Raw genomic sequence first — 21,214 nt, forward strand, 5'->3', positions numbered from 1 at the left:
GTAATATCTTCTATAGATAAAGTTCTAGTGGGAGTTTTTTATTCAAAATCAAGATATTTGCAACCTAAATCATTGATGGTAGCTAGATGTAACCTCATAAGTCCTTGCCATACTATAAAGTTATCTATGTTCAGCTTGAGAATCTCTCTTTTGTAAGACATCTTGATCTTTATCTTAGGTCCTTAACACCTTCTCTACAAGCAACAAAAGCTCTAATACCAATTGTATGAAATATAAGAGGAGTGACTAAGAGGGGAGGGGTGAATCAGTTACCACTAAAATAAATCCAATATCCCTTAGATGTCAGTACAAAAAAAAAAATTTAAAATAGAAAATTGTTCATGCTTGGCAAATAAAGAAATGATGTAACTTGGTAAACACTAGGATTGCTTGGAAAACATTAACATTCATAACTAAAGAGATTATCTTTGATTACCACTACTTTAAATTAGTTGCAAAACACATAAAATATATAACATGAACACATTTGACACCAAGATTTAACGTGGAAACCCAATTTGGGAAAAACCACCAACAGCAACTAGTTACTGTCTTTCACTCTTTTGAAGTGAGCCCTATTAGGAGCCAACCCTGTTAAAGGTTACAAAACACATTGTTAGGTGTGACCCTATTAGAGGATTTAATCACTATATTAGGAGTGGCCTTGTCAGAGTTCTTGAGATAATTCAATAGATTTGGTACCTTGTTAGAGGATGTACAAATAACTATTAAGCCAAATCTATTAAGAGAATTAGATCACTAATACAATGGTTAGAGAGTAATAATGAGATGACCTAATTTGAATCTAACTAATTTCATGATTAAAAATCTCTACTCAAGCTTATACTTGATCCTTCTTGATCGAATGTGACCTTTCTACTCCACAAGGATATTTTGCTAATCCTTCAAATTCACTTCCTTTTCTCATGACTTGGTTGTTCAATCATATCATCATGGAAATTTAAACACTTTGAAATCACAAATTAACCTTATATTTATTTCATGCACTTTGTCAAGTTAGCTTAAATATAGCTTAGAGTAATCAACATTCATTACCCTAGTTAGCTAGAATACAAGTTTACACAAATTATAAAGTTGTCCAAAGTATAGAAACTCATGTGCTAAAGACTAGCTTAGTGAGGTTCTAATACTCACCATCGTCATGCACTCATTATATGTAGAGGCTCATTCTATACTAATCACTTTGAAGTAGTCTTGAACCTAGTTTGTATTGGTGACTCGATGAATATTGTGAAACTTGATTCATACTACATAGCTCAATCAATACTGACTCAAAAGTGATTCTCTTGGTTACCATTAGAAGCTTAGTTAACACTACAAACTCGTGAAAATCCTTTGGAAACTAAGTGATAGTACTAGTTCCATCCAAATTTCCTTCATTAATTAAGTGAGTTCAGTTAATAATCATCTTCAACAAAATTTCCTTTGATGCCTAAGTGAACTTAGTAGAAACTACCTTCTAAACTTGGCAAACATAGGAGCACTTGATAGACACAAAAAACTATATTCACTACTCAAGTGAGCTCGACATACACTGATTGAAATGAATGTGACATTTGTGTAACATCGAATACAACACACAATTAATTGATTGTATCCAATAGGGAACAACAAGTTATTTGTTTTATTATACCCAATCTAATGATAGTTCTACAAGAATTTGTAATCAACCTAGCTAATCAACAACTAGACCCAATTTATTGGGTTATGACTAGTTTATTTCTAAAAATATTTGCTATGATGTCTTTTTATAAAATTTCTTGCAAACTCTACCTTTTTCTCCTAGTGTGCATTATTTTTGTGGAGGATCTTCAAGTAAGTCACTTAGCACGAGTTGAGTGAAATTTATTATTTTAGTTTTTGGACTCTAGAATATGTATGCAACTATATCATTTTTGGTTGTACTAAGATGTAATAAGAACCTCAAAAAAGATCTCTACATATACATATATATAGAAGGAAATATAAAGAGATACATGTTTAGAAGGAAAAGAAATGAAAATTTACATAGCTGTTGAAAAAAATGGTAGAACTAGAGCACTTCAACAAAATTATGAAGATCACAATGGCACAACATGGGAAAAAAATTTTAGAGCAAAGGAATGACAATGAAATCATGGAGTAAGGGCATGGAAATGAAATGTAGAGATCACAAGGACATGACAACCAAATTCTAGAGCAAGTGTACGACGATGAAATGAGAAGATCACAAGAGCACGTCAACCAAATCATAGAGAAAAGGCATGACATCAAACTAAAAAGATCACAACAAAAAAATCATATACCAAGAGCATAGAAATGAAATATAGTGATCACATCAATAAAATATAGAGATCATAGCAACAAAGGGCATGGCAACATTTACAACTCTCCACCCTCATTCATAGCTCTTGAAACTCTTTTATGCACAACTCTCCACAATCAAAACAAATGGTGAATGATCTATGTCATGTTTTATTTTTATTTTTATTTATAGTCACGAGGAATTGCAATGATGATGCCAATTTGAGTATTGGGATGATGTTGGGGACAATTGAAAAAAAAACATGAAAATCAACACAAATTACTCCACTATCACAAATTGCTATCATAATTTGACCCCAAATTTTGTAGTGACCTAATCCATAGTGCATCATGGTATACCATCATTGTCAATGACTTGTCTTGGAGAGGTATTAACAATACACTCCTTAGGTGTCTAGAACTCATGATTTGAAACACACATTAATCAATGTACACAAAGGCATTTGAGGATCTCACTCTAATGGCTTGACACTAGCTCATTAACATATTAGAGCTGGTTACTATTTTCCAAATATAGAGAAATAGGTAATTAAATATTCCAAATCCACAAACAATACCAACTCCATGGAAATTTGGTTCATGCTCCAACTAGGGAGATTATTCCTTTCATCACACTTTGGCCATTTCAACAATGGGCCTTTGATCTAGTGGGTTATATTCATCTATCTTCTTTGAATGGATATAAGTTCATTATCATAGCTATAGTCTACTTCAAAAAATGGGTGGAAGAAATCAATTTTTTTTTTGGCTAGTGGCAAAATCGCAGCTCTTTTCATTCTCAACTACATCATATGTAGGTACAGTATACCATCCTCCATCATTACTAAGAATGGGAGACACATAAAAACAATGATCTCAAGGAGTTATGCTCAAAATTTAAAATCACACAAAATTGGTCTTCCATTTATTATCCCTAGGTTAATGGACAAGCAAAAGTGTCCAATAAGGCTATCCTTAAGATCTTACATTATACAATCAATAAATCTAGAAGGGACTGACACCCTCAAATTAATTTGGCTCTATCGACTTATAAAACAAGCATTAGAACTCCAACAAGAACAATGCCCTTCGCTTCAATAAATGGAGCATATAATGTGCTTCCTATTGAGGTTGAGATTTCTACTTTGCAAATTTCTCTAAAAGGCCTCATTAGTGATGATGATTATAAAATATCTTAGCTTCAAGAGCTAGAATTTCTAGATGAATGTAGACAAGTGGTGTATGATCACCTCTGAGCTTATGAAAAGAGAATATCTAAAAGCTACAATAAGAAAGTCAAACTACATGACTTCCAAGGGAAAACCCTAAGAATCAGCAACAATAGATACAAAAAGTGAAGTTTGAACCTTAGTGGCTTGGTCCATACATAGTTACTATAGTGTTCGGATCCAGTGCTTATAAAATTTCAACAAATGAAGGAGACTCAATCAAAGAGCTTATCAATACTCTTCATTTTAATTTGTTCTATAGCTAACATGATCTAAAAGCTCTTTGTACATACTTAAAAGTCCTAAAAAAATCTATTATCTTAGTGAAAATCTAGCAATAGGTGCCTTGGTAATAAAAAAATAATTCAAAAATTCAAAAAAATTGAAATATTAAAAAAAACTTAAAAATTCAAAAATTCAAAAAAATTCAAAGATAAGAAAAGTGTTATTGATGAAAACCTAGAAAACATGCATCATGGTAGCGAAAATAGAATCTTTGTCAATAAGGTGACGAATTGGTAAATGGGTGCCTCTTATTTCAAATGCTACATCTTGCAATGCATCTTCTAGCTTTTTTACAATTATATTCCTACTTTAGTTTTCTACTTTTGCTTGTACATACATGGATTCAATCTAGTCATCATCTTGAAGGCAATACCCTATGGCTTTGAAGAAGATATGTTTCACGTTAGTCACCAATTCTAGTTGTGTCTATCTAATGTCACTTACTTTACTATTGAGATTCCTCTCAAAAGAGGATCTCTTTTGTATCAATCACCAATTGTTCTAGTTGTATCTATCTACTATTGAGATTCCTCCCAAAGAAGATGTCTTACATGTTAGTAACTACTAGTTCTAGTCATGTTTGTCTATTACCACTTAGTCTCCCACTAAAATTATTCTTAATAAATATTTCTCTCTAGCATTAGTCAGTTGTTGTCCCAACTAAGTCCATCTACTATTGTCCTCCTACTGAAGAGATTTCTTACACATATGTTTTGAACATTGACTTGACATCAATCCAATAATACCAACATAGAAATGGAAACATTGACACTATTTGAGTTATACTAAGCTTTTCATTTATTTTTTCTTTCACTTTATCATTTCCCTTTAAGCAACTTGAGAATGCTTATTTTGACTAGAGAAACAAGCACTAGGGGCTTGATGTTTTCTTTGTTTCCTTCTTGTTGGTTTAGTTCCAATTATTTGAAGCAAACATATAAAAGGGGTGTCCACTATAAGAGCCTCTATCTTTTATTGGATGGTCATGTGTACCTCGATTCATTTTATATGGTTACTTTAGTAAGGTTGGTTCTACTCCTTGATTTTTTGAGTAAATTTTCTTTGCTACATTATAATATTGATACTCATCCTATTAAGTAAACATATGGGTCACTGTACATATACTTAGCACACTTCTGTTTGAGGTTACAAATGCGAAGGTCATTATGGACATAATACTTACTGATTACATAGCATGAGAAGCATCTCTCATGTGTCTGGTGTATTTTCATACAAGAAACATTATGGTCATCCTATAATTCATGCTCTAATGCTTATGTTTACTTGCTACAGTAAAAGGGATAAATAATCTTTTAATTCTATCTTTTGGTGCCTTAATGCTTACATTTACTCTTGATAAAACTAAGACAATGTCAGTGTGAATTGTATGACATTTTTGGGTCTAATTATACACTCTATGATAATAACTATCTTAGGGTTTCAATAACTAGTCCTAGGGATTGCTTCTAGCATAAGATTGTATTTCCTACTCAAATTACATTAGGGCATGACTTCAGTTACTTTCTTTACTTGTATTAGTCAACTTAAGAGGTCGATGATTTCTTCCATGTATCGCATTTCATCTTAACTACAAAAGTGATCAATAAATCACCCCCTTGGCTAATTGGATAGCACTAAACTCATTTTAGGGATCAAAATTAAAATTTGACACAAGTAAACAACTCAAAATCACATATTAAAGTTTTGGGACCAATACAATTGAACACTTATGTGGCCCATCTTAATGATACTCTATGAATCTAGGAATGTTATGAATGCATATATTGCTCCAACACTTTTTAAAAAAATTCATAAAAATGTCAACCCTAGTCAATTTTGATCAACCATGGTCAATCAGACCTCAAAATCACTCAAAATCAACTCAAAATTTTCTTCATGCTCTTTTCTATTTATCTACATTCTTCTAAATCTTTGATCACATACTTTTCTTTGAATCTACCACTCTTCATCACTATTCTGGTGTGTCATCTTTCAATTTCTCTCTTGAGTGGATAGGATGATTACATCATTGAATCTTTTAAACCTAGCTTTAGTTTAACCTAGACATAATATCCTATTCACTAGGGGCATCTCATCACTCAAGGCATCTTTGTTCCCCCTATCTAGCATCATATGCTATCTTACTAATCAATCTTTTAATAGTCCTTGTCATAATTTGATGGATAGGTATTTGAGTGTTCTACTTAGACTTGTGAGGATTAAGCCTCATTATGGGGATAATTCTATGACTCGTGATTAGGCCTTGTTATCTTTTTATGGACCAATAATCAATATTCTATTTGGGTTCATGAGGATAAAGCTTCATTCTAGAGATAATTCTAAGCTTTTCTTTCAATCACTATTTAATGGATAGGTATTGAGACATTCTAACCTTGACTCCTGATCGTTAAGCCTCATTTTGGGACAATCCGATGAATTGTAATTGATCTTGTCATATTTTGACGGACAAGTATCTTAGTGTTCTACTTAGAATCTTGGAGACTAAGCCTCATTCTAGGGATATTCATACAATTAATGACAAATATTTATTAAAAACTTTTTATGGATAGGTATCAATGCATTCTAACCCTAACTCCTAGGGATTAAGTCTTGGTCTTGGAATGATTCTATGAATTTTGATAATCTATATTCTATTAAGACGAGTATCTAGGTGTTCTATCTAGACTTTGGGAGGTTAAGACTCATTTTGGAGATAATCCTAAAAATCTCATCAATTTATTTCTATGTTATCAATCTCAAAATCAACAACAACTCTTGGTCTATACATCAAACTTTTAATTTGTTTGAATCAACATGTTTCTTGCTCATTTATTCAAAGAGGGTCAAATGTAATACCTCAAAATTGGCACATGAATATTTTGGACCAATTTTGGTGAATTAGTCTTACAACATCTATTTTACTTTGCATTTCTGATTCTTATCTTCTTTACTTGACCTAAATATCAATTGCATAAAATTATTAATTTGTATTAATCACATGTTTTATTTAATTCCTAGATATTGATTGAAATTAGCTAAAGTAATCTCTTAATTGAATTAATTTAATTATAAGTCATAAGTACTTTAATTAAATTAAATCCACCATCTTTAGCTAATACACATAAAAAAGGAATTTAAATACCTTGGTTTAATTAAATATAAATATCATAATTAGTGAAACTAATTATTTAATTGATTAGAAAACCCAATTATATTGTCATATTTGAATGGATCAATATTGTTTCCTAATTCATCTCATATGAAAAAGGAATTAAAAATATAGATTAAATCAAATATGTGCTCATAATTGTTGAAGTTAATTATTTAATTAATTAGAAAACTAGTTATGGCCATGCATTTGACTGGATCAAGGTTATCTCCTATTTCATCTCATTCAACTTGTAACAAAATGGAGGACTGAATCTCACCTTTGATCTGGACTATACATTCATCTCAATCTTGACCATTCATTAGTTCCAAGATTCTATGAAAGAAACCTTCAATCTCTCATTTTTCGATGGTAGATGAAGAGTGTCGAATCATTTTTGGATTGATCACTCAAAGTGCTTTGCATTCATAAACATAAAAAAAGCATAGATTAGATTGCATTTACATTTATAAATCCTTCATACTATTTTTTTCTAGTTACTAAGCTCTGAATTTTAAGAGTGAATAGTAAAACCTTGTCTATTAGAAGGCAATAGATTGCATTATCTAGACATATCAAATGGACAATCCCATGTTCATTTTGGGATTTTTTTGAAAAAATAATGATCATGTTAAAGTGTGTATGGATTTAGAGGTCCATAATTAGCACTCATACTATGTATGTAAAGTTAGTGTCAACCATAAAGCATATTTCATTCCTAAATTTTCCTACAACTAAGGGTTGAATCCTATACATCTACTTCATTTCATCTTGGAATTTTTTAACTATTAAGTCCACATTGCTTTAAGTTTTATCAATAGAGTACCTTCTATGGAGATTGGTTATCTTCTCCATAGTACACTTGTCAATGTTTAGTAACTTAGTCATAAACAACAATGAAAATCTTTTGATCAAGTTGAACAATATGTAATTTATCAATGTTTTTAATCTCAATTCACTAAATTCTTCACCTTATTAATCTTTTTCAAGTCCTCCACTAATTATGTTGTTAAGATCTTACACATACTCACTTTTACTTTCTTAATGCACATCTCTAGGTTGCATGGATAAAAATCGGTACCATGTTATCCTCTCTAGAACTACCACTTGATGCCATGATTCTCCATATGAATCTCATATAACACTACTTAATCTTTCTTATAATCATAATTCTACTCCCATTGTACTCAGATTTAGTGTTCTCCAACACAAGTTTCTTGACATTCTTTTCATTCATTGGTATTGAACCTTCATTCTATAGTCTAGCCACTTCATGAATTCAGTTACTTGATACATCCGCTACATTTTCTCCCAACCAAAACTATCTATACTGAATTCTTCTGAATATTATTTTTTCCCAATCCTCATTGTCAAAATCATGTGAAAACAAGAACTTAATTAATTCATTTTTTTCTAGCTTCTCATATCAACTATTAAAGCTCATATCTTTGTTGTAAACATGATCAAATTATTTTTCCACATTTTCTTCTCCTACTATTTAAAACTTACTCGTAGCGTAACTGCCAATGTTTTCCACATATAATACTCTATCCAAAATAATTAAAAATATTGATGTAGGATCATCTTCTAAGGGTTGTAGAGGTTTTATCTTTAGCTTTGTTTTGGTCTCATCCTCAACATTATGAATCAAAGATCTATCCATGTCTACTACAAATTATGTACTCAAATTCACAACTTGAACTTTCAAAATTCATGAAATGCCTTAATTTTGTAGAAATATGGTTTGCAAGTAAATTTAATTCAATGTTGCTTTGATTACCTTGGATTCAATCTCAATTTACTCCTTAAATATTCAAACACTCATATAATTCTCAAAATCTCAATTTTGATCCTTAAATCCTTCCCATTTACCTACCCCATTAATTGTGTAAGAATGTAATCCAAAAAAAGCCATTCATTCTTTATCAGTAACATTGTCTTTTTTGTGTAACCATGTACAAACTTAAAATCATTTGTACACTTAACCATATCTCTACCACATCTTTTTTTATCTCATAATAACTTTGTATACCCTAACTCTTTCTCTAATTTTTTTTTTCCCCTTTGTGATGCTTGATCTTTTCTAAAAGTACTTAATTTAAGTAGGATGAATTATATACTATAGATGAATTTTAATGAAAATAGATTGATACAAGTATGATAATGTGTTTCAATGATTATTTTGTCACTAATTTCAAACCTGCTACTTTCTGGTAAGACAACTTCTTAGTCAATTTGAGTCCTATCATTTATTTGATTCATGAAGAGGATTTGATCAAATGAGACAAAAAAAGTACCTAGACAAAAGGTTTAGTTATGGTATGTAAAAAGGATTAAAAAGATCAGTTAAGATAGTGATGATATAATGCATTGATTATGTACTTTAGGTTGCAAAAATTGGATACACTGACAAAGTCTAGAAGAATAAGTAAAAAGAATTGAGTCTACTAAGCTTGATCGAGTGGATAGTAGGTTCCAAGACAAGTTAGTGCAAGCTAAGCAAAAAATCAATAGGAGCTAAGAAAAGTCAAAGTTTAGGGTAGGTCAACTGATACACTATAAGTTGAGTAAATTTTAGTTGATTTCAAGCATTAGTAAAATTTAGTGTATTCTGAGTGATCTAGTTGAAGACAAGTGGAAGAATAGTATGGAAGCTGAGTGATATCATATTGATGGTGACTGCTAGTATTCATGTTAAATCATAGATTTGATGAATTTGAGATAACTAATTTTTTTTCTTTAAATTTTTGAAGTGTTTGGAAGATAATAATGATGAGTTGGTGGTATAGAATTCATGGTAAATCATTTTGAGGAATGTTCAAATAGGATTGAAGGAGAATTTTAGAGAAGGGACTCAAATGAAAAGATGGGTAGATTCATTGAATCCTACCTAATCCTACCTAACCATAAATTGGATGATATAGGATGAACAAAAAAAAGATCTTAATTTTCTATAAATAGAGATAGCTTGTTAGAAGCAAGGTTGGTCAATGTTCAAGAATCTAAGTTAGACAAGAGGTCTAAGGTATTGCTTCATTCAGAGACTAAACAAAAGAGACTACTATTGGCAAGAAAAGAAAGAAGGCTTAAGGGTATGAATGCTTAATGTGTGAGCAAGCTACTATAGATTAAGTGTGTGAAATCCAAGCATAATGGAGGATTGAAACAAAGATCTATAATTTGCAGGTGAGTTATCATTTTTTATTAGATCAAGCCTTACAATTACTTTTTAATCATTGTTATACCAATCTAGGGTAAATCCTTTGGATTAAGTTTGACCTAATGGTCCTTTGTAAATCCTTTAACCAGGTGATATTCCATATGAATGATATAAAATCCTCTAACTAGGTCACAATTAGCAATGTGTGTTGTAACCTTTAATAGGGTTGGCCTTTCATAGGATATTAGTTTAGAAGAGTGAGAATGAGTAGCATGTTATTGGTGATTTTTTTCAAATTGGATTTCCATGTAAAATAATTGTGTCAAATGTGTTATTGAATCTTTTATGTTTCATTCTTACATTTCTACAATGTTGAATTGATCTAGTAACCTACAAGTTTAAGTGATTGTATGATCTAATGGATCCATGCATGGTGAAAATGTTTTATGGATATGGTTTCACTATGATGTAGGAGCATCATAAGTTTCCTTGTTATCCTACTCATTTTTGTTCATTCTGCAAGTTGGTGCCAAGTTACTATAGCACTCAGTTGGTGTCGAGTTACTATAGCACTCAGTTGCTGCCAAGTTACTATGACACTTAGTTGGTGCTAAGTTATTGTAGCACTTAGTTTTTGTTGAGTTATTTTAGCACTTAGTTGTTGTCAAGTTACTGTAGCACTTATTTGGTACAAAGTTACCTAGTGTATGCTGAGTGACTCTTCATCTATCAAGTTACCCAGTGTATTTAGAGTAACTCTTCATGTGCCAATATTTCTTATTTATGCTGAGTGTTAGGATTTGGACATAATTTCTGTGAGCCCACTTGTTGGATTTATTTTGATCATGATATTTATGTTAAGATATTTTCTTGGAATTTGTCCAGACCATTGTTGGGTTGGCCTTCCTCTTATGTAATGTTGTAGAATGATCTATAAGTCATTTTGGGAAGTATATATAGAGTGTTTAGGCTTAGAGTTAGGCAAGTTTTTTTAGGAGGGGGATTGTAGAATAGAACTAGAAAGTGTGAATTTGTTGTTAGATCTTTGAATGTGAATGTAATTGTATTTGGCCATAACCTAGAAGGCCTTATAGTTGGGCATTCATGAAAATATTTTGGTGAATCAATAAAATCATTTCACTGATCTTCCTCCTTTGGTTGTTGTTCTTTGTCATTTCTTTTTTTGTGTCAAATATTATAGGGTGGTTTGGATAGTTGGGTGAGCCTTTGGCCCTAGTTATTCATCCTTTGCCTATGTCAGGTGGTATTAGAGCTTGAGGTTCATCCTTGTGGATATTGGATCATGTAGAACCCTAATTCATATTTGGTTGTAGGGTGGCAGATCTATGGATTTGATCTATAACTTACAGAGGTTTATGATCTTGCAAGAATCTGAATTGTAAAGATGGTTCATGGTAGAGGAAACATTGATAATGCCATATTGGATAGTTAAGAAATTTTTTAGCTAGATTAGATGTTGTAGAGATATTCTAGAGGAAAGGAGCATGTCTTGATGATGTAAGTTATGATGAAGTAGCAACACCAAACCACAATCCAAAACTTGAGGAAGATCAAGATGAGGAAAGATTGTTGCAAGTGTTGTCTAGGGAAAATTCAAAGCCTACTATAGAAGATGTTCCTTATGATGGAAAATTGGATACTAATGGTGTGTTGGATTAGATCTTAGATATATGGAGGTCTTTGAGTATAAAAAAACACTTGATAATAGAAAGGTGAAGATTGCAATTACTAGGCTAAAAGGCCATGCTTTCACTATGGTGGTAGCATTTACAAACTAATAGAAAAAGGATAGGAAAGAATAAGATTGGAGCTTGACCAAAGATGCTAAACAAGGTAAAGAACAAATTCCTCCTTAGTGATTACAAAGTTAGCTTTGTGAGAAAGATGCAAAATTTGGAAAAAAAGGACATGACTGTGAAAGAGTATACTAAGGAATTATATAGATTGGACATCAGATCTGGACATGTAGATGATGATGTTGAAAAAATTGTAAGGTACATAAATGGATTGAGATCTGGAGTTCAAGATGAAATAAGTTTTGTGAAGTTGGAAAGTGTTAAAGAAGCATATCAATATGGCTTGAAAGCTAAGAAGATCTTTACAAAGAAGCATGAACCAAGACAAAAAGGTAGAGGTGGTAGATTTCAGAGAGGTAGAGGTAGATCTTATGGTGAAGGTGGAAAATCTGATGATTTTATGTAGGATAAAGGCAAATATGAATGGAAGAATGATGACAAAGGAAAGACTGAATGGAAAAGTGGTAATTCTTATCGAGGATGTACTAATTCTTACCAAGGAAGAGGTAATTCTTATTCTAGATGTGGATGTCATTGTAATTGTTTTAGATGTGCTAAAGAGGGACATAGATCTTTTGAATGTAGATTGTTTGAAAGTGGGCAAGGTAACAAAAATGTTGTAATTCAATGAGATGATGAGGGTTCACCAAGTGGAACTAAGGCTAGAGAAAATTTGATGGTGAGAAGAACCTTGTGTAATAAGGGAAGTGACGAGGAACCTATTTTAAGGAGAATACTTTTCAAGACAAGATGTAAGATGGCTGGAAAATGTTGCAAAGTGATCATTAATAGTGGAAGTTCTACAAATTTGGCATCAGAAGAGTTGGTTACAAAGTTTTAATTTCAAATTCTGAACCATCCTAAGCCTTATCATGTTTCATGGATCAAAGATTAGCATAAGATATTGGTAAGTGAGCAATGCCTTGTGAAGTTCAAGATTGGACATTACTTTGATGAAGTTATGTGTGATATTATGCCTATGGATTGTTGTCATATTCTATAAGGTAGATCTTGGAAATATGATAGATATGCTATGCATGATGGAAGATTGAATCAATATGCTCTTTGGGTAAATGGGAAGAAATAAACATTATTGCTTTTGATTGAAAGTCTAGATGAAGTCAATTGTACTACAATAAAAGTTTGCATGGTTAATGGAAAACAATTTGAAAATGAAGTGAAGAAGAATCAAATATGTTTTTCCATAGTTCTTAAAGGACTGAGTGTTGGTAGTAATGATTGTGTGACAATAGACAGTGATAGCTGAGTACTAGTAGAAATTACAAATTTGATGATTGAGTATACAGAGATTGTTGCAAAGGATATACTTGATGGTTTACCTCCAATGAGAAGTATAAGTCATTGTATGGATCTAATTCTTTGAGCTATTTTTTTGAACAAAGCACCGTATAGATTGACACCTATAGAGAATGAATAACTTAATAGACAAGTGTGAGTTGTTACAGAAAGGTTTGATTAGAGAAAGCATGAGTCCATGTCTTGTACCTACTGTATTAGCACCTAAAAAGAATGGAGAATGTATATTGATTCTAGAGTTATTGACAAAAACATAATGAAATATAGGTTTCCTATGCTAAGGATAGATGACATAATGGATTGTTTGAGTGGAGCAAAGTATTTTACCAAGATTGATTTGAAGAGTGGCTATCATCAAATTAGAATTAGAGAAGGTGATGAATGGAAGAATTCTTTCAAGACAAAAGATGGTTTGTATGAATGGTTGGTTATGCCTTTTGGTTTGACTAATGTGCCTAGTACTTTCATGAGGTTGATGAATGAAGTTTTGAAACTTTTTTGGGTAATTTTTTGATTGTTTATTTGGATGATATTCTAATATTCAATAAGACTAAGGAAGAAAACCTTGAGCATATTAGACAAGTATTGTAGAGCTTGAAAGAGGAAAGTTGTTGATTAATCTTAAAAAGTATTCTTTTATGCAAGAGGAGATTGTGTATTTGGGATTTGTGATTTTAGTTGATGGATTGAAGATGAATCCTAAAAAGGTTAAAGAAATTCTGGAATGGCCTACACCTAAGAATGTGGGTGAGGTAAGATCATTTTATGGTTTGGCTAGTTTTTAGAGGAAGTTTATAAGGAATTTTAGTTCTATTTGTAATGGTGTGATTGAAACAACAAGGAGAGATAAAAAGGAATTTAAGTAGACACATGGAGCTAATAAGAGTTTTGAAACTTTCAAACAAAAGGTTGTTGAATTACCTGCATTGGCTTCGCCTGATTTCAACAAAGTATTTCAAGTTGAATATGATGCAAGTGGTAGTGCAATAGGAACTATATTAAGTCAAGAAGGTAAACCTGTTTCTTTCTTTAGTGAGAAGTTGAGTGATGTTAAATGGAAGCATTCTATGTATGATCAAAAGTTTTATGCTATTATTCAAGCATTGAAGAAGTGGAGACATTATTTGATTCTTAAGGAGTTTGTGTTGTATACTAATCATAAAGTTTTAAAATACTTGGGAAGTAAACATAAATTAAATTAGGGACATATGAAGTGGGTTGAGTACTTCTAGAGTTTCACATTTTTTATTAAGCATAAGAGTGGAGTTACTAATAGAGTTGCTGATGCATTGACTAAAATACGTTCTTTGTTGACTGAAATGAAGGTTGAAGTTCTTGGTTTTGATGAAATGAGAGAGTTGTATGATGTTGATCCTGACTTTTCTAAGGCATGGAGAGAGTGTAGAGCACCAAATCTGATACATCACACAAGTAAATATGATGAGTATTTCATTCAAGCAGGTATGTTGCTCAAAGGTATTTAGTTATGTAGTCCTAGAAGTTCTATGAGGTTGAATCTAATTAAGGAAAAGTATAGTGGTGGATTGGCTGGACATTTTGGAATTGAAAAGACATGGAGTTTGCTGAAAGAGAAGTATTTTTTGCCACAAATGTATAAGGATGTTTAGAATTTTTTAAAGAGTTGTGGAGTTTTTCAAATAGAAAAAGGAGTAAGTCAAAATACTAGTTTGTATACACCTATTACTATTCTTAAGAAATCTTGGAGTGACATTAGTATGGATTTTGTTCTTGGATTACCTTAGATAGTGAAGGGGTATGATTCCATATTTGTTGTAGTGGAAAAATTTCTAAGATGGATCATTTCATACCATACAAGAAGAAATTAGATGTTGAGCATATTACTGAACTTTTCTTCAAAAATATTGTGAGATAGCATGGATTACCAAGAAGTACTATTTCTAACAGAGATAGTATGTTTGTTGGTTATTTTTGGAAGACTTTGTGGAAGAAGATGGGTACTAAGTTGAAGTTTAGTTCTACATTCCATCCATAGATAGATGGATAGATAGATCGGGTTGTGAAAAAAAGCTTGGGCAAGTTGCTAAGATGTTTAGTTAGGAATAAGCCAAGTAATTGGGAGGTGGTATTGGCACAAGCTGGATTTTCATATAATAATTATGTGAATAGGAGTATAGGGGAAACACCTTTTGAGATTGTTACTAGAATGCAGCCTAGAGGTATATCAGTTTTGAGAGATGTTGCTAGTGAAGAAAAGAGAAGCACTACAGGAGAAGAATTTTGCTGATTTTATGGAGTCTTTGCATAAGGAAGTGAAGTTGAGGTTGGAACAAAGTAATCAAAAGTATAAGGAGAATGCTGATTAGTCTAGAAGACATGATGATTTTCAAGTTGGTGATGAGGTGATGGTTCATCTAAAGAAAGGAAAATTTCCTTTTGAAACATATAGCAAGCTGAATACGAAGAAATTTGGACCTTGTAAGATCTTGAAAAAGTTTGACAATGGTAATCGCTATGAAGTTGACTTACCTATTGACATGGATATATCTCCTATATTCAATATTACTATTTTGTATAAGTATCATGAGTCAGTTGATAAAGTTGTTGTATCATAAGATTATCCTAAGAAGTAGATTGAGAAAGTTGAACATATATTGGATCAGAGAGTTGGTAAGAGCAATGGAGGAAAATATTACTATGGATATTTAGTGAAGAGGAAGAACATGCCTATTGAAGATGCTTCATGAATTTCTCAATTAGAGTTGGATTCAACTTGGATTGTGTCATCTCAATGATTTAGGAGAATCATTTCTTTTAGACCCAATTTTCTGATGTAGGAGTATCCTGGGTTGCTTTGTTATCCTATTCATTTTTGTTCATTCATAAGTTGGTGCCAAGTTACTGTAGCACTTAGTTGGTGCTGAGTTACTATTGCACTTAGTGGATGCCGAGTTACCTAGTGTATGTCGAGTAACTCTTCATGTGCTAAGTTACCCAATGTATGCTGAGTGGCCCTTCATGTGTTGAGTTTTCCTATTTATGCCGGGTGTCAGCATTTGGACATGATTTATGTGAGTTGACTCGTGGGATTTATTTTGATTACAACATTTATGTTAGGATCTTTTCTTGGGATTTGTCTAGAAAATTGTTGGGTTGGCCTTTCTCTTATGTAATATTCTAGAATGATTTATAAGCCATTTTGGAAAGTATATATAGAGTGTTTAGCCTTAGAATTAGGAAAGTATTTTGGGAGGGGGATCAAAGAATAGAACTAGAAAGTGTGAATTTGTTGTTGGATTTTTGAATGTGAATGTATTTCTATTCTGCCATAACCCAAAAGGCCTTATAGCTAGGCATGTGTGAAGATATTTTGATGAATCATTAAAAGCATTTCACTCTTCTTCCTCCTTTGGTTGTTGTTCTTTGCATTAGCTTCTATTGTGTTAAATCTTGTAGAGTGGTTTGGATAGCTGGATGAGCCTTTGGCCCTAGTTATTCATCCTTTACTAGTGTCACACTAAGCTGTGAAATTTTTTATTTGTACATCTAGACCTTGGATAACTGATTGAACAACCCCCCTCCCCCTCTAAGTTATCCCAAAGAATTCCAATAGACTTCAATATACCTTCTCATGCTTCATTTGAATTCTCTTCTAATACCATATGTCAACTTGAAGGATCTTTGGCTTTGATAGGTACATCTTTTAATTTTTCTATATGTTCTCTTAGATTATCTTTCTAGGTATCACTAGTGTTTTCATTTCTTCTACCATTTCTATTCATGTTCCTTATGAAATTTGGATTCCTTATGTTGTTCGTCATTTCCATTCTACATAATCCTAATATATTTCCAATATTGTTACATAGCTAACATACTCATGCATCATTTCCAAATTTAGGTGTATGTTGATTAATAAATGCTCAATAATTTCCAGCAATATGTCAAAAGTTTTTGCACTTGTAACACGAAATTTTTCTTGTCATTCCATTTTTTCCTTCATCACATCTTCTTCCCATAGGATTACTACCTCTAAAAATTCTACTATTTCTATTACTATTATTAAATTTAGTTTTCTTATAGTTATCCACCTATGACAAAACCATGACAACTATAAATATAAAAATCATTAACTAGTTTAAATGACTTACTTGTGCAATCCCTTTTCATATGACTAACGTCATTACATATGCAACGTCTAACTTTGAATTCATACATCACTTCTTTAGGTGATTCATTTTTCTTAGATTCCTTAGATTCATAACCTTGTTAAAGTTTCTTAACTTGCTCAATTTCCTTAGGTGCATCATCAAATTGATTTGATTGAATCTTATTCAGATCTTCTTTATCTTGTATAAACTGATGATTTTTATTGTTAGGTTCATTTCTATCTTTATATTTCTTAGATGAGTTTTCTCTAATGAAATATCCATTACCAATCTTATCTATAATCATAATTCGATGCTTCACAATCTCATTTTCTTCCTTTAACCTAGAAACTTCATCACTATCCTTGATATGATCTTTAAGTTCTTTCTTGTCTTGAGGATATCTATTATATCTTTCAACTTTCCAATGCAGTCTTTAGTATTTGCATATCTTTCTTTAATAAGAATATCAATTTCTTCAAAATCTTTTTCTAGGTTCTTCTATAATTATTCCATATCCATAGGGATCTTACTCAAGTTGTTGAGCTTCTTTTGAGTAACTATGCTCTAATATCAATTGTTTGAAATAGGAAATAGTGAGAAGGGAAGGGGGAGAGGTTAATCAATATTTTATAAACTTTAGCCCAAAAGTGGATATCTTTAACAACTTTATAACATGCATAATAAAGTAAACTAACTATGATAAATAGTAAACATAACCATGCAATAAGAGACCCGATAACACCTTTTTTTAAAAACTAGGGAAACCTTGGCCAATGGAAAGAGTTGGTGGGGATAGTACCCACAAAATGATCCACTAATCAAAAGTATCTTATGAAAGATATTGATTGTATCATAAGTCTATTATATCTATGTAGTGTCTCAATCCTTTTTAGATTCCTCAACCATATTAGGAGTTGTTGTATACAAATATTAAATGTATACAAGATGAGCCCACTTCCCAAACATGCAATATATCATGTAGTACTTCAATACATAGAGATAAATGCAAAAACCTTTTTACACTACTATTGATATCTTTAATATCTATTACTAGCTTTGCTGCTCATCATAAAATTCACATTTTTCTTATCATACATCATAATTTACATCACATAAAATTGCATTTCATCACTTAATCATTCACATAACATTTCATTTGTAATATTTCCTTTATAGCGTGCTAATTACAAATATCTTCCCGATCAGACTTCATGCTGTTATAAATTTTTTAAAAAATTAACTCTTGCCCACTTCATCTTATTATAAACTTAAAAAAAATCAAATCTTGGCCATATAGGGTTAACATCTAGGATGACATCCCTAATTAGTTAAATCATTACTTCATAAAAAAAATTCCTTAGCCCAAAATAATCACTTCTTAATCATTCTTTGTTCTACCTATATATTGTTGTAACTAGAATCTAACCATAACTTTATATGTACTATTGGTACTATCCTATGCACTCACATCATCATCATAGTTTTAGGTATCCATACCTAACTTTGAATATATCTGTGACATGCATGTGAAGCTCACAAATTTATCTATCATATCTTTCAACTTTCAAATGTAGTCTTTAGCATCTTCATATCTTTCTTGTAGAGTGTCTCTTTCTTTAGTAAGAATACCAATCTCCTCAAAAGATTTTTCTAGGTTCTTCTATAATTATTCCATATCTATAGGGATCTTACTCAAGTTGGTAAGCCTCTTTTGAGTAACTGTGCTCTAATATCAATTGTTAAAAATAGAAAATACTAAGAAGAGGGGGAGAGGTTAATTAGTATTTTAAAAACTTTAGACCAAAACAGGACATCTTTAACAACTTTATAACATGCATAATAAAGTAAACTTAACTATGATAAATAGTAAACATAACCAAGAAATAAGACATCCAATAATACCATATTTTGTTAACTAGGAAAACTTTGGCCAATGGAAAATGTTAGTGGGGATAGTACCCACAAAATGATCAACTAATCAAAAGTATCTTGTGAAAGATATTAACTGTATCTGAAGTCTATTATATTTGTATAGCGTCTTAGTTCTTTTTAGTTTCCTCAACCATATTAGGATTTGTTGTATACAAATATTAAATTTATACAAGATGAGCTCACTTCCCAAACATGCAATATATAATGTAGTGCTTCAATACAAAGAGATAGATGCAAAAACCTCTTTACATTGCTATTGATATCTTTAATATCTAATACTAGCCTTGCTACTCAGCATAAAATTCACATTTTTCTTATCATACATCATAATTTACATCACATAATATTGCATTGCATCACTTAATAATTCAAATAACATTGCATTTATAATATTTCCTTTATACCTTGTTAATTACAAATATCTTCCCAATCAAACTTCATGTTGTTATAAACTTAAAAAAAAAATAACTCTTGCCCACATAGGGTTAACATCTAGGATGCAATCCCTAATTGGTTGAATCATTATTTAGTAAAAAAAATTCCTTAACCAAAAATAATCACTTCTTAATCATGATTTGTTCTACCTATATATTGTTGTAATTGGAAATCTAACCATAACTTTATATGTACTATCAGTACTATCCTTTGCACTCACATACATCATCATCATAGTTTTAGGTATCCATACCTAACTTTGAACATATATGTGATGTACATGTGAATCTCACCAATCAAAACTCTATTAATTCTTCTAGATAAACTAAATGATACTTAGACAATTCTCTAAGTACACATGCAATAACTTCATCTTCAAGATCTACCCATTTCATATGACTGATATATTTCCATAAATGACAACATCAAAATGTCTAATCTAGCCAAATTATGAATATAAATTTGATATGATCATACCTCAAATCTAATTTATTTGAAAATATTTAGAAGTAGGTGTTATATTCATAAAGATGAAAGAAATAGGAATTTTGATTCAAAAGGTGATGAAGCTATATTTTAAGGTTACTTTACTAGGAGAAAGGCTAACAAATGTTTGAACAAAGTGATTGACACAATGCTTGAAATAACAAATGTGAGAACTAATGAGTGTTTAGATAAGAAGGATAAGGAGAGAAAGAAAGAACTTGAGGATTACAATAATTTTTTATATGTCTCTAATTATACAACCCCTACTATACTTGACCACCAAATGAAGTGATTAGAAAGGTACATCAAAAAATAGAATAGAGATACAAAGCTATAGCCTGCTTTACTTGAACCACAAATAGAACAAATTGAGTACAATACTGAGCCCCAAATACATGAAGATATTGTTGGATATTATAGAGATAAATTTTTCCTAGAAAAGTATGTGAGAAGGAATCATTCACAAGAGAAAACAATTAGATACAAGAGTGTTAGAATTAAGACAAGAAGTAAGGTGAAGGATAATATATTTTTTATTTCTAAATTTGAACCAAGAATAGTAAAAGTTGTAGTTTAAAATGATGTCTGGATCAATCTAATGAATGAAGAAATAGATCAAATTGAGAAGATTATTATATGGAAATTGTTATCAAGACCCAAAGGAAAAAATGTGATTAGAACAAAGTGGATATTCAAGAATAAATTGAATTGGAAAGAACTTGTGATTAATAAAGCCACACTAGTTTGTAAAGGTTATGCCAAAGAAGAAGGAATTTATTATTGGGAAACCTTTGCACTTCTAGATAGATTGGAAGGAGTCAAAACATTGTTTGATTATGCAAGCCATCCAAGGTTTAAAGTCTATAAAATGGATGTTAAATCTACATTTCTAAATAGAATAGTTGAGCCAAATAAAAAACATATGGTATGCAAACTAAGGAAAGCAATGTGGTATATGTGTCACTCGATATAAG

This window comes from Cupressus sempervirens, chromosome 1 (genome assembly GCF_028749045.1).
Source record: "Cupressus sempervirens isolate cs-2001-9-10 chromosome 1, ASM2874904v1, whole genome shotgun sequence".
NCBI classification, from domain to species: Eukaryota; Viridiplantae; Streptophyta; class Pinopsida; order Cupressales; family Cupressaceae; genus Cupressus; species Cupressus sempervirens.